Below are 18,808 nucleotides of genomic sequence, written 5' to 3' on the forward strand. Positions count from 1 at the left end.
GAATCATAGAATCCTGACAATGCAGAAAGAGGTAATTCAGCCCATTCAGTCTGCACTCTCCCTCCAAATGGCGTCACATCTAAACCCACCCCCAACCATCCTTGTAACCCTGCGTTGGGGTTTTACTATGCCCAAACCACCTAACTTGCACATCACTGTACACTATGGGGCAATTTAGCATAGTCAATCTACCTTTGGACTGCGGGAAGAAACCGGAGCAAGGAGCAGAAATCCACAGAGACATGGGGAAAATATGCAAACTCCACAAAGTTGTTCAAGGCTGGAATCAAACCTGGTCTCTGGTACCTTGAGGTAGCAGTGCTGACCATTGTGCCACCATACCACCAATTAAATTGATTTCATTGGCTCTGAAACCAGAGAAAGGACAAAAGTCTTTAAACCCTTCATAAATTTAAAATATCCTATTAGATCACCACTATGCATGAAAATAACTCTTGTTTCTCAGTTCTCTTCTTCAAACCAAATAGTTATATGAATAATTATAGTTTATCATCCCCATTACACTCTGGCGAGCCTACACTGTTTGAGCTTTGAGGTTTTAATGTCCTTTCGATAATAGGGCCACTAAAATGCTGCACTGTCATGTAATTATTATCTTGGTCAAATCTTCTATTACTATTAATTTTGGACCAGTTGAAGTGCTTCAATGCTATTTGATTGCTTATGTAGACAAGCAGGAGGCTAGAAGAACATAGCAAGGTGGAGAAGTCAATGTTTTGGGTGTAACCCTTCTTCAAGACTGGGGGTGGGTGTAAGGGGAGCTACAGACAAAGGGGCAGCTGGTGAGCTAGATAAGAATAGGTGAACACAGAAACAGGATACAAACTGATTGGTCGATGGGAGGAATCGATCTGGTTGGTAGCCAGAAGGAAGAGTCAACCAGAGGAATGGAATGGAAAGGCTTGCTGTGTTCTTCCAGCCTCCTGCTTGTCTTCCTTGGATTCCGGCATCTGCAGTTTTTTTTTGTCTCCAACCAAATTTGATTGTTTATAGATTTATTTAAATACACAAATTCTATAAATTATATAATTCTCCAGAATATTTCTCATCACATTTCATGTTTAATGATATGGCCAAAGCTTAAAATGTATTGCCCCTTCCCAGTCACCCATGAGAAGTTCATGGTGAGACCCTCTCGAATCACTAGCCCATGTGACGAAGGTGTCTGTGAAGAAATGACAACTATATATGAAAAGACTAGGCCTCTTGTGGTGTAGTGGCAACATTTGAGCCAGGAGGTCAAAGTTCACTCGCCCCAGAGGTGTCCACAGTGTGGTGCTGGAAAAGCACAGCAGGTCAGGCAGCATCCAAGGAGGAAGGGAATCGACGATTCGGGTATAAGCTCTTCATCGCATTCCTTATGCCCAAAACGTCGACTCTCCTGCTCCTCGTATGCTGCCTGACCAGCTGTGCTTTTCCAGTACCGCTCTCTCCTCTCTGATCTACAGCAACTGCAGTCCTCACTTTCTCCTGCCCCAGGGATGTGTTCCACCACATTCGAACAGGTTAATCAAAAGTATCTACATGTCAAAGGAGGGAATGCTATGCAACTTGCTGGGGAAGTGTTCCTCTTGCACCTGCTTTTACTTATACTATTGGTTGACAGAGATGGTGGCGATGGCTCAGGAACATGTGAAGTGTGTCCTTTCCAGAAATAAAACATGGAAGGTTCTTGGGGACGCTTTCCTGCATGAGTTCCGCTGCGTGGATGCAGACTGATGCTGGGGGTTATTTGGAGTTGGATGCAATGCCAGTCCCAGCTGTTTGCAACATTCTGAACTCTGGCTCAGAGACAACCAGCTGCTGCGCGCCTGCGCGCGCTCCATGTCAATAGGTCGCGCGACCCTCGGCAGCTTGGAGCGCGCACGCTCCCCTGGGTTACGCGGCCGTGCGCGCCTCCTGTCACCGCAGTGATGTTCGTACCGGCACCGGACGCCGACTGCCAGCGGTCCCGTTAAAATGCCGTGAGCGACTGGCGGATCCTCCAGGACTGGTCACCGGCTCCACAACCACCAGCGGGCAGCGCGGTAACCGCGGCGAGCAACAGCGTCCGCCCGGTGAGCAGACCCTCGCCCCACGCCCGGCCCGGCCCACTGAGTCCCGGGGCTGCTCGGAGCCCCGCCCCTGAGACAGCGGCACCGCCGGCCGCTAGGGGGCAGCAACTCAGGACAGGTCAGTGAGCAAGACTGATCAGAGGGCAACAGGTCAGGGGTCAAGACCGACCAGGGCTTGGGGATCAGAGGGCAACAGGTCAGGGGTCAAGACTGACCAGGGCTTGGGGATCAGAGGGCAACAGGTCAGGGGTCAAGACTGACCAGGGCTTGGGGATCAGAGGGCAACAGGTCAGGGGTCAAGACTGACCAGGGCTTGGGGATCAGAGAGCAACAGGTCAGGGGTCAAGACTGACCAGGGCTTGAGAATCAAAGGGTAACAGGTCAGGGATCAAAACTGACCAGGGCTTGGGGATCAGAGGGTAACAGGTCAGGGATCAAAACTGACCAGGGCTTGGGGATCAGAGGGCAACAGGTCAGAGGTCAAGATTGACCAGGGCTTGGGGTCATTGAGGACAATAAGTCAGGCGGTAAGATTGACCAGGACATAAGGATCACTGAGGGCAAAAGGTCAGGTGGCATCACTGATCAGTGGAAGTCACTGAGGTAAATAGAGCCGGGGCAAAACCTGCTAGATTTGAGGGTCACTGAGAGTAAAGGTCAGTGGAGGGTGCAGACTGACCAGGTTTTGGGGGTCAGTGGGGGCAAGACCAACCAGCTTTTGATGGTCACTGAGAGCAGCAGCTCAGGAGATAACAATGACCAGATCTTGAGGTATAGGAGCAGAACTGAAGATAAGGGACCGACATTGACCAGTGTTTGGATCCCTAAGGTCAAGAAACTAGAGCAGATCAGCAGACAGTAGACCAGAATGACAGTGATTTGGGAAAAACAGAGCAGATACCCATGTCAGAGGAGTTAAGACATTGTGAACAGTTGGCATACAGACAAAGAGGCAATGCATTCTGCAGCACATTTTTCAACCATCACGTAGTGGTTAGTGAGGATCATTTCCGAGTCAGTGGGCATGAGATCCACTCCTGGAATTTAAGCACAAAATCTCTGTTGAAATACCAGTGGAATCCTCCACATTCCGTTCATCGAGCCCACTATGTCATTCAATAAAACTATGGCTGATCTGACAGTACCCTGGGCTCCCTTTCCTGCCTGTCTCCTTCATAACTCTCTAAGAGTTTAGTGCTGGAGGAGACAGCCAGTCAGGTAGCAACCGAGGAGAGGAGGGTCAATGTTTCGAGCATAAGCTCTTCCTCACGTATGTGGGGCAGACCCAAAGGTAGGGGAAAGGTAGCTGGGAATGTGATTGGTAGATGAAGGTGCAGGGTGATGGTGATAGGTCAGAGTGGAAGGTGGAGCAGATAGGTGGGAAGGAAGATGGACAGGTAGGACAGTTCAAGAGGGTGGTGCCGAGTTGGAAGGTTGGATCTGGGATAGGGTGGTGGGAGGGGAAATGAGGAAACTGGTGAAATCCACATTGATCGCGTGTGGTTGGAAGGTCCCAAGGAGGAAGCTGAGGCGTTCTTTCTCCAGGGTCAGGTGGCCTGAGTTTAGCGGTGGAGGAGGCCCAGCACTTGCATGTCCTTGTCGGAGTGGGAGGAGTGTTAAAGTGTTTGGGCAGATGGGGTGGGGGGGGGGGTTGTTTAGTGCATGTGCCCCAGAGATGTTCTCTGAAACGTTCTGCAAGTTGGCATCCTGTCTCCCCAGTGTAGAAGAGAGCACACTGAGAGCAACAGACAAAGTAGATGACGTGTGTTCAAGTACAGATGCAGAAGGATCCTTTGGGGCTTTGGATGAAGGTGAGGGGAGAGGTGTGGGCGCAGGTTTTGCACCTCTTGCGGTGGCAGGGGAAGGTGCTGGGAGTGGAAGGTGGGTTGGTCGGGGTGTGGACCTCACAAGGAAGTCGTGGAGGGAATGGTCTCTTCACAATGCAGGTAGGAGTGTGGAGTGAAATATATCCATGGGATAATGGGGTCTGTTTGTAGGCGGTGGAAATGGCAGAGGATATTGCATTGTATCTGGAGGTTGGTTGGATGGAAGGCGGTTCTGTCCTTGTTGCGATTGCAGAGTGGGATTCAACTCGCGGACACCTCCTCCTACTGCCCCCTTAATCACGACCTCACCTTCCATCACCAAACCATCATCTCCCAGACCATCCACAACCTCATCACCTCAGGGATCTCCTACGCACAGCATTCGACCTCATGGTCCGGGAACCCCAAACTGCCCGGTTCTACCTCCTATCCAAAATTCACAAACCTGACTGCCCCGGTCGACCCACCAACTCAGCATACTCCTGCCCCACCAAACTTATCTCTTCATACCTTGACACTGTCCTGTCTCCCTTGGTCCAGGAATTCCCCACATACATTTGGGACACCACCCACACCCTCCACCTCCTCCATGACTTTCATTTCGCTGGTCCCCAATGCCTCATCTTCACTATGGACATCCATCCCCCATGATGAAGGCCTTCAAGTCCTCCGTTTCGTCCTCTCCTGCTGACCCAACCAGTACCCTTCCACTGTCACACTCAACCAATTAGCTGAAGTAGTCCTCAACAATTTTTCTTTCAAATCCTCCCAGTGCCTCCAGACCAAAGGGGTAGCTGTGGGCACCCACATGGGTCTCAGCAATACCTGCCTCTTTGTTGGATATGTGGAACAGTCCATCTTCCACAGCAACACCGGCACCATTCCCCACTTTTTCTTCCGCTACATTGATGACTGTATCAGTACCACCTCATGCTCCCATATGGAGGTAGAACAGTTCATCAACTTTACGAACCCCTTCCACCCTGACCTCAAGTTCACCTGGACCATCTTGGACAACACCCTCACCTTCCTGCACCTCTCCATCTCCAGTTCCGGCAATCAACTTAACACTGAGATCGACTACAAACCCACTAACTCCCACAGTGATCTGGACTACACCTCCTCCCACCTGCCTCCTGTAAAAATGCTATTCCTTATTCCCAATTCCTCTGCTATCCCAGAAGGCCTCCTTCTTCAAAGACTGTAATTTGCCCTCCCACGTGGTTGACAATGCCCTCCAGTACATCTCCTGCACTTTCCACACCTCCACCCTTGGATCCCACCCCTCCAACCGCAACATAGATAGAACCCCCACGGTCCTCACCTTCTACCCCACCGACCTCTGGATACATCACATCATCCTCTGCCATTTCTGCCACCTACAAACAGATGCCACCATCAGGGATATATTTCCCTCCCCACACCTACCTGCGTTGCAGAGAGACCATGCCCTCCGTGATTCCCTTGTTTGGTCGATGCCCTCGAGATGCAAAACCTGTGACCACATCTCCCCTCTCACCTTCATGCAAAGCCCCAAAGGATCCTTCAGCATATGAGAGAGATTTACCTGTACTTCCACGCACATTATCTTCTGTGTCTGTTGGTCTCGATGTGGTCTCCTCTACATTGGGGAGACAGGATGCCAAATTGCAGAACATTTCAGAGAACATCACTGGGACACATGCATAAAACAACCCTACCGTCGAACCCTCTCCGCCAAGGACATGCAAGTGCTGGGCCTCCTCTGCCGCCAAACTCTAGCCACCAATGTCTGGAGGAAGAAAGCCTGAGCTTCCTCCTTGAGACCCTCCAACTGTACGGAATCAATGTGTATTTCACCAGTTCCCTCATTTCCCCTTCTCCCCACTATATCCTTGCAACTGGGAACCATCCTTTTGAACTGTCATACCTGTCCATCTTCCTTCCCACCTATCCGCTCCACCCTCCTCTCCGACCTATCACCATCACTCCCCACCCCAATCTACCTGTCACCTTCCCAGCTGCCTATCCCCAATCCCACCCCCCCTTCCATTTATCCCTCAGTCTCCTTGGGCCCCCACCCCACATGCTTGATGAAGAGCTTATACTCGAAGCAGCAACTCTCCTGCTCCTTGGATGCTGCCCGACAGGATGAACTTTTCCAGCACCACACTCTTTGACTTTGATCTCCAGCATCTGCAGTCTTCATTTCCTCCTTCATAACTCTGTAGGCCAAATATCTGTCTAGGTCAGCACTGAAGTCTGGATGATTGCATATAATTCATTGCTCCCTGTGGAAGAGAATTCCAAAGACTCATGACCCTGAGAAAAACAAACCTTTTTCTCGTCATCTTACCTCGACAGCTTCCTTATTTTAAAGCCATTCCGTAATTCTAGATTACGCCACAAGAGAAAACATCCTCTTAGCATTTATCATGTCAGTGTTCCATTGAATCTTATGTGGTTCAGCAAGATCACTTCTCGTACTTTGAAACTCCACTGATTGTAGGCTCAATCCTTCTTTGTGAAACAATCCCTTCAGCCCAGTAATCAGCGGGAGAACCTTCTCTGACTTATTTCCATTGCAAATACATCTTTCCTTAAGGCAACTAAAACTATGCACGGTACTCTAGGTTTGATCTTGCAATGTTCCGTGTGGCAAGACTTCCCTAATTTTATATTCCATCCTTCTTCCAATAAATGTCAATGTACCATCTGTCTTCTTAATTATTTGTTGCACTACACATTGTCTTTATGTAATTCTTGTGTGAGTATACCCGGATCCCATGTACCACAGCATTCGGCCTTTAAATAAATATTTTGCTTTTCTATTTTACTTTAGACAGCCATATTATATGCCATGTTTTTGCCTGCTCATTTAACCTATCAAACTCCATTTGTACCTACTTCCCAGTTTGTTTTCCTACCTAGCTTTATATCATTTGCAAATTTGGCTGCAATACAGACAGTTATTCACAAGTTGTTAATATAGAATATACTGTAAATAGTTGAGACTCCAGCAGTGATCCCCGTGGCACTGGGCAAATACACCACATTCACTTGTTACATTCTCAAAAGGATTGTTACACCTCAGTGCAGACCTGAGGAATTAGAAAACCATACAGTCCTGAGGCAAGCGATGTTTTTCAGCTGAAGATTCACCTGCCCTCAGTTAGATGTAGCAGGTCCCAGACAAAGAGAAGGGACATCTTGCTGATACTTATCCCTAACCACTATCGCTATCTTGTTATTTTCACATTGCTGTGTGTGGGACATTCCTTGTGTAAAATGTTTTCTATCTACATTACACTTCAAAAGCACTTGTTTACTTATAAAGCATTTTGGATGTCCTGAGGTGTACAAAGGCATTGTATAGATGCAAGACTTTCTTTTTGAGATACAATTTATTGAATTAAATGGGAACATTAAGATCCCTGATGTTCAGTGCTGTGTAATTCTGTAAAGGAAGTAAACAATCAGGATTAGACAGCCCTGCGTATGGTGCCAGTAAATAAAGTTCTACTTGTTTAAGACTGTAACAATCTCATTTGGAATCAAATATTAAGAGAGGGATGTGAGAGTCTGGATCAAATACAAAGATTTACTTAAGATTACAAAACAAGCAAAGTTTACCAAAGACCCTGTCTGAAAGAGTCCTACAGGTGTCAGTGTGATTACCCTAGATGTGGTTTTAGTTCCTCATTTATCCGATTTTTGTTTGGATTGTCTGTTGTTGTGTTTAGTACATGGCAAGGGGGATTCTGAAACAGAGCTGTGCAGTTTCAATAGCAAATTGGACGTAGGTGGCTACAGTGTCTCTGGTTTAGCAACATGCTTAACTTTGGATGCAAAATATCCTCTACCTGTTTGCTTATTTAAAAACCATTCACTGGTTTTTATTTCCAAAATGCTGAGGTGCCTGTGTTGGACCAAGTCAGAAATCACACGACACCAGATTATAGTCCAACAGGTTTATTTAAAATCACAAGCTTTCACCCTGCTGCTCCTTCATCAGGTGGAGTCACTCCAAAAACTTGTGATTTCACATAAACCTATTGGACTATAACCCGGTGTTGTGTGACTTCTGACTTTATTTTCAAAGTTTGAATTTCAGCTTTTAACAACCTACAGATTTCTAGCCAAACACTCCTGGTTGGAAAGTTTTGCAAGCTAAATTTTGCTACTCAAGTAACTGTGCTTTCCCTGAGTTGTTTTATCTGTCTTTTTTGGGAGATATTATTGTTGCTTCTGATCCCAGTCATGTGTCCTCTGAACTGTTTGAACAATTTTTAATCTCTGGGTTTTCTGAACTAAAATCCACCCTTGATCATCTTGAATAGAAAACAAGCTAATGACCTTCAAAATTTTTCCCGCCTGTTGTAAACTTTTCACAGTCAAAACAATCTTCCATTAACACTTCAGGGGCTCCATGCTCTCTAACACATACTGGATTAAGTCACTGTCTAGGAGAACTATCTGACCTAGTGACTTTTTTAAAAAAAGGCTTTCACAAAAGTAGCCCACCCCTCTGAGGCACGGTGGCTCAGTGGTTAATACTGCTGCCTCACAGCGCCAGGGACCCAGGTTAGGTTCCATCCTCGAGCGACTGTCTGTGGGGTTTGCACATTCTCCCTGTGTCTGCGTGAATTCTGCCGAGTACTCCAGTTTCCGTTCACAGTCCAAAGATGTGCAGGTTAGGTAAAATGACCACGCTAAATTACTCATAGTGTTCACAGATATGAAGGTTAGGTGCATTAACCATGCGAAATGCAGAGTCACAGGGATTGGGTAGGGAATAGCTCTGGGTGGAATGCTTTTTGGAGGGTTAGTGTGGACTTGTTGGGCCGAATGGCCTGTTTCCAAACTGTGGGATCTCTATTAAAAAATCTGAATCCAAACAAAATGTTACACTGGTAGATTTTCATGATAAAACATGGAAGCAGTATCCAGTGGAGCATCGAGTCTGACATGGATTGATTGGTTTGCATGGTATATTTCTGTGATGTGTATACTTACTGATCCTCTGTTATTAGATAACATCATAGAATTTACAGCGTGAAATAGACCATTCAGTCCAACTGTGTGGTATTTGACTTCCACGCCTCCTCCTAACTTACTTCATCTTAACCAGTCAGCATATACTGTTCCTTTCTCCCTCACATATGTATCTAGCTTCTCCTTAAATTTATCTACTTTAGTTGATTTAGCTCTTCCATGATTCTGTTAGCGGTTATTCGGATTTGTGGAACTGATGACATTCACTGCATGTACTTTGCAGCCAGTGTTTCCATAATACTGATGGTTCGGAGGAGAAAGAGGTGAAAATCACAAATGAGAATGGTCGTTCTGGAGGAAATTTTGATTGGGTCTACAAAAAGAAAGTAACAGAGGAGAAGCATCAGCAGGGTTTTGGCAAAGGGCCTGGCTGATTTCAGGGAGTAGAAAATAAGGAATACACAAAGGAACAGAAAGCATGATAAACCCTTGATTGGAGACAAAGAAGTCTCTGCCCTCCTTTCCCCGTGTCCCCTTATACCGTTGCTCATCATCTCCCTGCTCCTCTGCTTCTTTTGCCACTCCTCACCCTTCTCCTGCTTCCTTCCTTCCTAGCTCCCACACCCTATGCCCTGCCCTCTCTACTGCTGGCCAGGTTTCTTCATGGGATGGGGAAGTGAGCATTCCACCTTCTGCAAGCAATGCACTCTGGGTTTCAGTTGAAAGGGATTATGACCTGCTGATTCAAATCAAACTGATACTAAATTCACAGCCTCCCAGAGAGGGGGCACTAGGTGGCTGGTGTGAAGAGTGGACACGCGACATTTGGGCAAACAGGGTATCTCTGTCCTGAGATTAGGGTTAAGGCACACATACTCTGAAATCAGGCTCTTCAATTATTATTAAGTTCTGTGACATGAAATGGAAATTCCTGTTACATATGTTAATTTAAGAAATTATTACTTTAAAATAATACCTAAAGAAATTTTATAAAAATACATTTACTAATAATGAAAATATATCTGTAGCGGGTGACATCTCTGTGTAAACTGTACAGAGCCGTATGCTGACCTTACTCCAAAAAGCAGCCGTGACAACCTTGACATTAATGAGCACCGAAATAATTCGAGAAAGTGTATTTGGTTTGTTAACCTTCATTGGTGACTCATTTCTCCCATGTTATGCTGTGGCAAGTAATATTCGCTCACAGTGAAAGTGAAAAGCTGTCTCTTTCACTAGTCTCTGTTGGTGTTCCTTCCTCTCCACATTGGAGGGTTGATGCCTTGGAGACAGGATGGTAGGAAGCAAACTGTGACATTACAGTGGGAACTCAGGAAAACAAATGCATTCACTGCAAAGTAACAGCGATAACCAGATGCTAAAGCCTGATGGAACTGGGTTTCTGCTGTTGGTGTTTTGCTTAGTGCTTTGCTTTTAAATGTTGCTGGCTCAGACACATTAAGAGTGCATCCAGTAAGAGTGGATTAAATTATTACTCAATTGTACTTAAAAGCTTTGAAATCAGAAGCGGTGGCTTGGCTTTCTTGAAAGTAAATGTCAATCTGGCCTAGTTGGTGGTGCTGTCAGCTCTGAGTCAGAAGGGTGAAGACTCGCTCCACTACTTGTCCACAGAATCTGAGTTGACAGGCCTAGTGGCATGCTGAGAGCAAGTGACATTATCTTGATGTATCGTCCTGCGGACTTAGATTTCCTACCCTGTCTAACTTGTAAGCTTGAAAGATTATGTGGTTCATGCAAGGAAGAAGATCCCAGTATAGGCCATTGAAGTTGCCTTACATGTCAGTTGTGTCCTAGTTGGTAGTGCTGTTGTCTCTAACTCAGAGGATTACGGACTTGAGACTCAGTTCAGAGACTTGAGTGAATCTGTCCTCACATATATGTAGCATTAAGGAAGTGCTGAAAACTCAGAGATGCCATCTTTGGATTGCGATGTTAAACCAGCATCCTGTCTACCAATACAAGTGGATGAAAACGATCCTGTAGGGTAATTCAAGGTCATACAGTCAACTGGAGTCATGCCAAACACAAAGAAATGTAGTTGTGGTTGTTGGGGCCTCTTCTGTCAATCTTGGGACAACACTGTAGGAGGTCCTTGGTATAGTTATCTTTAATCAATCTGTTCAGACTTGTAATGACACATCTGTAGTGCAGGTGGGGGTTGAACCAAGACCTCCTAGCCTAGAGATTAGGACACTACCACTGTGGCAGAAGAGCTCTACTGCACAACAAGAGCCATACGTGAGTTCCTCAGAATATATATTTTTTAATCGACCCATTCAGCGATGCTATTACTTACTTCTGAAACAGATGGGACTTGAACCCAGGTCTCCTGTCTCAAAGATAGGGACATTATCATTGCACCACAAGAGCTGCTCATGAGTTCCTCAAGATCTTGTCTTAGATCCAATCGTCTTCAAATGACTTTCTCCGCATCTAAAGATCAGAGGTGGTTAATGCCCACTGACGATTGCCCAGTATTCAGTTCCATTCATAATTGCTCAGTTACTGTGAGAAACAAAGCTCCCACACTTCAATAATTTCAGTCTGAGACAAAATCTGAATCAGTAGTGTCCTTTATTTTACTCTTGCAAGAAGGTGTGAAGTCCACTGTTTGTCTGTGTACAAGGCAAGGGACTCACACACCGAATTCAACCAATACTTGATATTTATATAATTTGGTTCCTTTTTTTTTAATTTCATTGCTCCTCCCCTGTTTACATCCTCCACTTCCCTAAGACCGGTACCCATTACTCCTGTTTATCTCTTGCCTTATCCGGCCTTGTCTGTGACAAAATGCTTATTTCTGGCCTCACAGGCCGTTTGACCTCATCCTGCTGTGGGTCATTGTTAGGCATATCCTTTCCTTACCATTATCTACTCCCTCCATCTGTTCCTTTCCTCACAGCATCTTATCATTATGACCCTTTTAATTGGGGGTTGTTCCTGTGTTTCTGTAAAAGTGGGAAACCGATGTTTATACCTACTGTTTGTACAGGCGTTTCTAGCTTAACTGCCTCTCCTCACAGCATTTTATCTAGTCGCCTGTATTTCTACCATTGTTTTGCAGTCCTGTTTCTTTCTTGCATACATTTTTAGCTAATACAAAAAAAAATTATGCATTTTCTCCACATAGTTTCCATTCTTGTTGACTCAGCTCTTGGCTGAAACAATTACACACTGGTGTGAGTTCATTTACTTTGTATAAGCAATTATAATTGCAGAAGTAACACTAATTTACCTATATCCCACAGTTACTGAAGTAGCTTCTGTAGCATGCAGCACGATGTGGACAACATTCAAGTTTGAGGTGATAAGAAACAAGTAACATTTGTGCCATACATGCCAGTCAATGATGATTCCCAGCAAAAGGGAATTTAATCATCTTCCCTTCACGTTCAATAATATGATCCCTCACCACTGATAGCCAGGGTCACCATTGGCCAGACTTTTAGTAGATTAGCTACAAGAGTAGGTCCGCAATTGTGTTTTCTATAGTGATTATTTCACCGAAATCTGTTCAGCATTTACAAGGCACAAGGCGAGATTGCAAGGTCATTAGGTCAACTGGAGTCATAGCATGGTTAGTTTCAAAATAAGACTCTATACTTGGTAAATCGGTTGTACAGAACCTAAGTATTGCTGAAAAATATTGCCCATTTAGTTGAGGCTGTTTCTCTTTTACTCATTGAGACAATTCTCAAGAATACCAAAATAAAAGGAAAACCAGAACCAACAGACAATGCTGGAGAAATTCAGCAGGTCTGACAACATCTGTAGTGAGACAAAAACAAATTTAATGTTTTGAGTCATTATGACCCTCCTTAAGAAAAAGAAAAACAATGATATTTATACTGTATGGGAGGACAATGCAGATTGGTTAACAAATGAAATCCGTGTTGCTATGGCGAATGCGCCAGTTTAATATGACTGACAATCACTTGTTAAAATTTGCTCATAGTTTGAACAGGATGAGTTGATTCTGATTGGTCAAGCTATTGCCTTAAGAAATGAACCATAGAATGAATGTTACCAATTTTGTTTCATTGAAACAAAAAGTGCAGTGTGTGTAAATTATGATTCTTCTGTTGGACAACATTTACTACATAATCCTGAGAATGCAGAGAATTATGCTGACACCAATTACGATTGCCAGTCAGGCCTGTAGTAGGCTGCACTTGCATGTATTAATATGGTGTTCTTTGCAGATAGAACAAACATATACACATGTATTTTTTTCAGTAAAATAGGCAATTGTAACGTAAGTGCAGAAAAATCTCTTGTTTTATGTTGACAATGTATCATGGTCCTAAACTCTGAAGAATATGCTGTACTTCAACAATATAATATTCATATTTTCTCTTCTAGCTGTCTTTCAGATATACCTGAATGAGATTGTGTAATGAGAAATTTGCCTTCTAGCATACAGACTGTAGTTGACTGAGTTTGTGTATGATTTGGAGTTGCCGATGTTGGACTGGGGTGTACAAAGTTAAAAATCACACAACACCAGGTTATAGTCCAACAGGTTTAATTGGAAGCACACTAGCTTTCGGAGTGACGCTCCTTCATCAGGTGATTGTGGAGGGCTCGATCGTAACACAATTTATAGCAAACATTTACAGTGTGAATGTAACCGAAATTATACATTGAAAAATTGATTGTCTGTTAAGCCTTTCATCTGTTAGAATACAGTGATAGTTTCACTTCTTTCATGTGTAAATCACAAAACCATTTTTTAAAAAAGTTGCATTCTCGGGTTAGCTGTTAACAATGGTGATAGCTAGACAATATGTTGAAGGTGTTGGCCCCCTGTGTTCTCTGTCTATGCCATGATGTTTAGATTGATTGATTCTAAGCGAAAAAGTTTTTTAGATTAGAATCAATCTAAACATCATGGCATAGACAGAGAACACAGGGGGCCAACACCTTCAACATATTGTCTCGCTATCACCATTGTTAACAGCTAACCCGAGAATGCAACTTCTAAAAAAAGGTTTTGTGATTTACACTTGAAAGAAGTGAAGCTATCACTGTATTCTAACAGATGAAAGGCTTAGCAGACAATCAATTTTTCAATGTATAATTTCGGTTACATTCACACTGTAAATTTTTGCTATAAATTCTGTGTTACGATTGAGCCCTCCACTATCACCTGATGAAGGAGCGTCACTCCGAAAGCTAGTGTGCTTCCAATTAAACCTGTTGGACTATAACCTGGTGTTGTGTGATTTTTAACTTTGAGTTTGTGTATGACCTTGAAAGATGAGAGAGTCTCATCCGAACAGTGTGGGCTAGATTTAAACCCACATTCCAAGGATAGAAAGACAAATGGACCGGGACCAGCAATTAATTTGCCTCAGAAGGGATTGCTTGCGTTTGTAGTCGACTTTGAGTTTAAAGTAGCAGTATAACTCATGTACTAGCCTCTTCGAATGACTTACTTCTGTTTTCACTAAGAAAAAACAAAACATCATTCCAATAAAAGCTGTAAATCAAACTTGATCAACAAACTTGATGAAATTAAAATCACTGGGGAAGTGGTACTGAGCAAACGGATAGAGGCATGGGCTGATAAGTCCCTGGATTGTGATGGATTTCTTCTTGGGGGTCCTAGAGAAAGTAGTTAATAAGGTAGGAAAGTCATATAACATAGGAGCAGCAATAGGCCGAAATGCATTAGTGTTAATTTTGTAAAATACACTAGCTTCTGAAAATGTGTAAGTTGACTGGAAGGTACTATCCAAGAAGAGAAGGAGTCGGAAAACAGGAAACTTCAGGCCACCTCTCATGGGCAGGGTGTTAGAACCAACCATCAAGGATGTCAATGGGCACTTAGAAAAACTCGAGGCAGATGACATGGCTTGAATGATTAGATTAGGTTAGATTACTTAACAGTGTGGAAACAGGCCCTTCGGCCCAACAAGTCCACACCAACCCTCTGAAGAGCAACCCACCCAGACCCATTACCCTACATTTACCCCTTCACCTAACACTACGGGTAATTTACCATGCCCAATTCACTTAACCTGAACATTTTTGGACTGCGAGAGGAAACCGAAACACCCAGAGGAAACCCACGCAGACACGGGGAGAATGTGCAAACTCCATACAGACAGTTACCTGCTGCATGAATTGAACCTGGGTCTCTGGTGCTGTGAGGCAGCAGTGCTAACCACTGAATCACCATTTGCAGTTTGAGGCACTAAGAATTGTTAACACCTTGAATTATTGGTATCAGTGAAATTGCTGTCTGTTTTATACTCCTTAGGGCTGTTGCAGACAAGGAGGAGCCTAACAGTACCACAGCTTCCTCCATGCAAATGAATGTTATGATAAAGAAAAGGCACTCCTCTGGCAAGAGCCTATTCATCAATTGGTAAGATTCAGTGTGAAAGAAGTATCATGTTCAACCAATTTATTAGCATTACCTGAATAAGTAACATGTGCTGAGGATAAAGGGGAGGCTGTAGACATACTGTACTTGGATTTCCAGAAGGTGTTGGACAAGCTGCCACATAAAACGTTTTTTTTGTGCAAAATAGGAGTTCATGTGTCTCAGGTTAGATTCTAGCATGGATTGAAGTTTGGCTGGCTGGCAGAAATCAAAGTATGTATCAAATGGTCTTTTTCTGTTTGGCAGGATGTGATAAATGCAGTCCTGCAACTGTGTGGTGGGCTGTCATCTTTTTACAATTATATCAACTATCATAGATTGGGGTAAAACAGGCATGGTAGCTAAATTTGCAACAGGTATAGATAGGTAGAAAAATGTGTTGTGAAGAGAATCTAAGAAGGATACAGATTTGAGCAGGCAAAAATTTGGCAGATGGAGTTTAATGTAGGAAAATGTACATTTTGTCCGGAAGAATTAAAAAGTAACAAAGTATTACTTAAAAATGACTGTAGAATTCCAACGTTCTGACAGATCAAAATGTTCGAGTGCATAAGATTCAAAACCTTAGTATGCAGGTACAGCAAGTAATTGAGATACTGTTCTTTATTGTGACCGGAATCGATCGTGAAAGTAAGAATATTATTGTTTAGTTATACTTAGCTCTGGTGAGAACAAAACTCATACTGGCACTGGGACACCAGCATCCACCAACCCCACCGCCCTGTGGCTGAACACACTCCGCCAATGACATGCAGGTCCTGGGCCGCCTCCACCACCAAACCCATTACCACCTGACACCTGGAGGAGAAACAACTCATATTCTGCCTTGGGACCCTGCAACCACACAGGATAAATGTGGATTTCAACAGCTTCCTCATCTCCCCTCCCCCCAACATTATCCCAGTCCCAAGATTCCAAATCGGCACCTCCCTGCTGACATGTCCATCACTGCCCCCTCTGACCTATCACCTTCTCCCTCACTTTTATCCACCTATCGCTTTCGCAGATACCTCCCCCAAATCCCACTCCCCTCCCATTTATCTCTCAGCCCCGTCCCACAAGTTTTATTCCTGATGAAGGACTTATGCCAAACTGTGCATTTTCTAGCTCCTCGGATGTTGCCTGACCTGCTGTGCTTTTCCAGTACCTCATTCTCAACTCATACTGGTACTGTTATGGTCTCCTTGTTATGTATTGGAGGTGGTTCAAAGAAGATTTACTAGATTGAGTGGATTGGCTGAGGAGGAAAAGTTGGAAGGCAAAGCTTGTTTTCATTGGAGTTGAAAAAGAAAGTGGTGATTTGATTCAAATCTATAAGATGTTGAATGATTGTGACAAGGTAGCATGAAAAGGATGTTTCGACGTTTGGGTGAGTCCAGAACCAGAGTACACTGTTTTAAAATTAAGTTTCACATCAGCACAGAGTTGAGAATTTTTTTCTTTGAGGGGATTGTGTGAACTTGGAACTCTGCCTCAGAAGATGGTGAAGGGGTGTGTCATTGAATATTTTTAAGGCAGAGGTACGTAGATGCTTGTTAGATATGGGAATCAAAGGTTATTGGAGACAAATAGAAATATAGAATTCAAAGTACAAACAGAACAGTCATGATCTTATTGGATGGCCAAGCAGGCTTGAGGGAGCAATTGGCTACTTTGACTCCTAATTTGCATGTTTGCATTGTCAAACATTCAGCAAAGGAAACAGATAGTATGTATTACAGTTTGGGATGCTAATAGGATTGTTGTCTATCCTGTACTCCTTACAGATAAGTATCAGCCTGGAAGTACTGCAGGTGAATGTTATGGTTAAGGGAAACCACTCCTCTGGCAAGAGCACATTCATCATGGTAAGAATGATTCCTCTCCAGTGTTGACACCTTTTATTTAAGCTGCAATTTTAATGTGGAGTTACTTGCATTGCAGTGAGAGTTAAATATAAATAGCATTTGATTTTTTATGAAAGGGGCAAAATGCATTGTCCCTCAGCAGTGTTTCAGGAAATTCCCCAGTATGATTAATATTCCCTCAAGTGTCTTTCATTCCTCTAAGGTACTTATATAAACTTCATTTGGGGATGAGACATTGACAGTGTACTCACTTCCCTGTCTCTAAATTACTGGGCACCAATCATGAGGAAACTTGGGTGTTTCTTTCTTGCTGAGTCTCTCATCCTTCCCCTGTCTCCACTCCCAGTTACTTATTGGGCACAGCTGATCCCTTCTAGAAATGGCCTTGGGGCAAACTACATTATTGATTAAATTTAAACCTGTCCAGCAAGCAAAAATGTACTTGAATGTCTGCATATTCTCACCAGCATAATCTGGCCCAGTTATTTATATAGAGGCTTAGTAACCTTTCCAGCACAATAATTTTAGCCATCTTAGAGACAAAGCAGCACCTCCATATTCTGTCCTCCACAAACTCAAGTTCATCAAAAAAATTTTCCTGCCCATTTCCTAATTTGCATCATGCCCCTTTCACCCATTACTCGTGCTCACTGATTTACATGTGCTCATCATCCAGCAACATTTTAACTTCAAAGCTCTCACTCTTGTGTTCAAACTGCTCCATAACCTATCCCTTCCAAATTTCTGTATCCTCCAAGTCTCTGAGGTTTCTGTACTATGCCAACTCTGGTGATTTGTACATCTTTGATTTTCATCACTTCACCATTCGTGACTGTGCATTCAACCATCTAGGCCCTTAACCTTGGAGTTCTCACTCTATGTCTGCCTGAGCTCTGGTCTGTCCTTTTTGGGCTTGCTCCTGAGAACCCATCTCCATAAGAAAACTTTTGGTCACCTCTCCTAATGCCTTACTAGATGGCTTGATTTCAAATTTTGTCTGATAATTTTTTTTTTAAGCGATTTTTAAAATCTATATTGAAGGCAATTTACAAACCCGGGACACTAGGGTTTGTAAATTTTAATTGCATTCAAGAGTCCAAGGTGATCAACTAGAACCCCACATAAGTTATATCACAAAAAAATGTGATAGACTAAAAATTAATACATGTTATTCTTCAACTAGTGAGTTCCTAATCATGACTTCTTGTCAGGAGTAAGATCAGAGCAGGAAAGACAATATGAGAGCATATTTGACTTTGTGTACGTCGAAAAGCTTAGTTCCAAAAAAATTAAAAACTGAAAGTAGAGAAGGATCTGATGCTATGCATGTAAAGTTCTAGAAGGAAATCAGGGATGAGGTAACAGAGTACCAAAGCACAGTTTTAGCGAGCAAGTCTAAAATCAGTCATGGGCAGTCTCTTGGAATCCATAATTCAGCATTAAGTTAGAGTTTTTAGAGAGGGCTAACAAAGCCAGTATTGGTTTGTTCGCAGAAAGTCACATTTCATAAAACCAAAAAGATGGCACAAACATTTATTTATTTGTAATATCTCAAGTTGGGTAAGGGATGTATCATAGCCAAGATGGTCTCAGAACTGACCATTTTGATTGCCTCCCGGATGTCTTATACAAATCATTGACTATTGGGAACAATCATTGATGTCTGTAAGA

The 18,808-nt window shown here is 43.5% G+C and overlaps 1 long non-coding RNA gene across 1 annotated transcript; it reads left to right on the forward strand.

Annotated features, from left to right (window-relative positions):
- The first annotated feature begins 2,098 nt into the window (after positions 1-2,098).
- LOC132827394 (uncharacterized) lies at positions 2,099-17,137 on the forward strand. The gene is made up of 3 exons (XR_009645996.1): positions 2,099-2,193; positions 15,165-15,272; positions 17,057-17,137. It is a non-coding gene; the product is annotated as an uncharacterized LOC132827394 (long non-coding RNA).
- The last annotated feature ends 1,671 nt before the right edge of the window (positions 17,138-18,808 follow it).

This window comes from Hemiscyllium ocellatum, chromosome 24 (assembly GCF_020745735.1).
Source record: "Hemiscyllium ocellatum isolate sHemOce1 chromosome 24, sHemOce1.pat.X.cur, whole genome shotgun sequence".
Lineage (NCBI taxonomy): Eukaryota > Metazoa > Chordata > Chondrichthyes > Orectolobiformes > Hemiscylliidae > Hemiscyllium > Hemiscyllium ocellatum.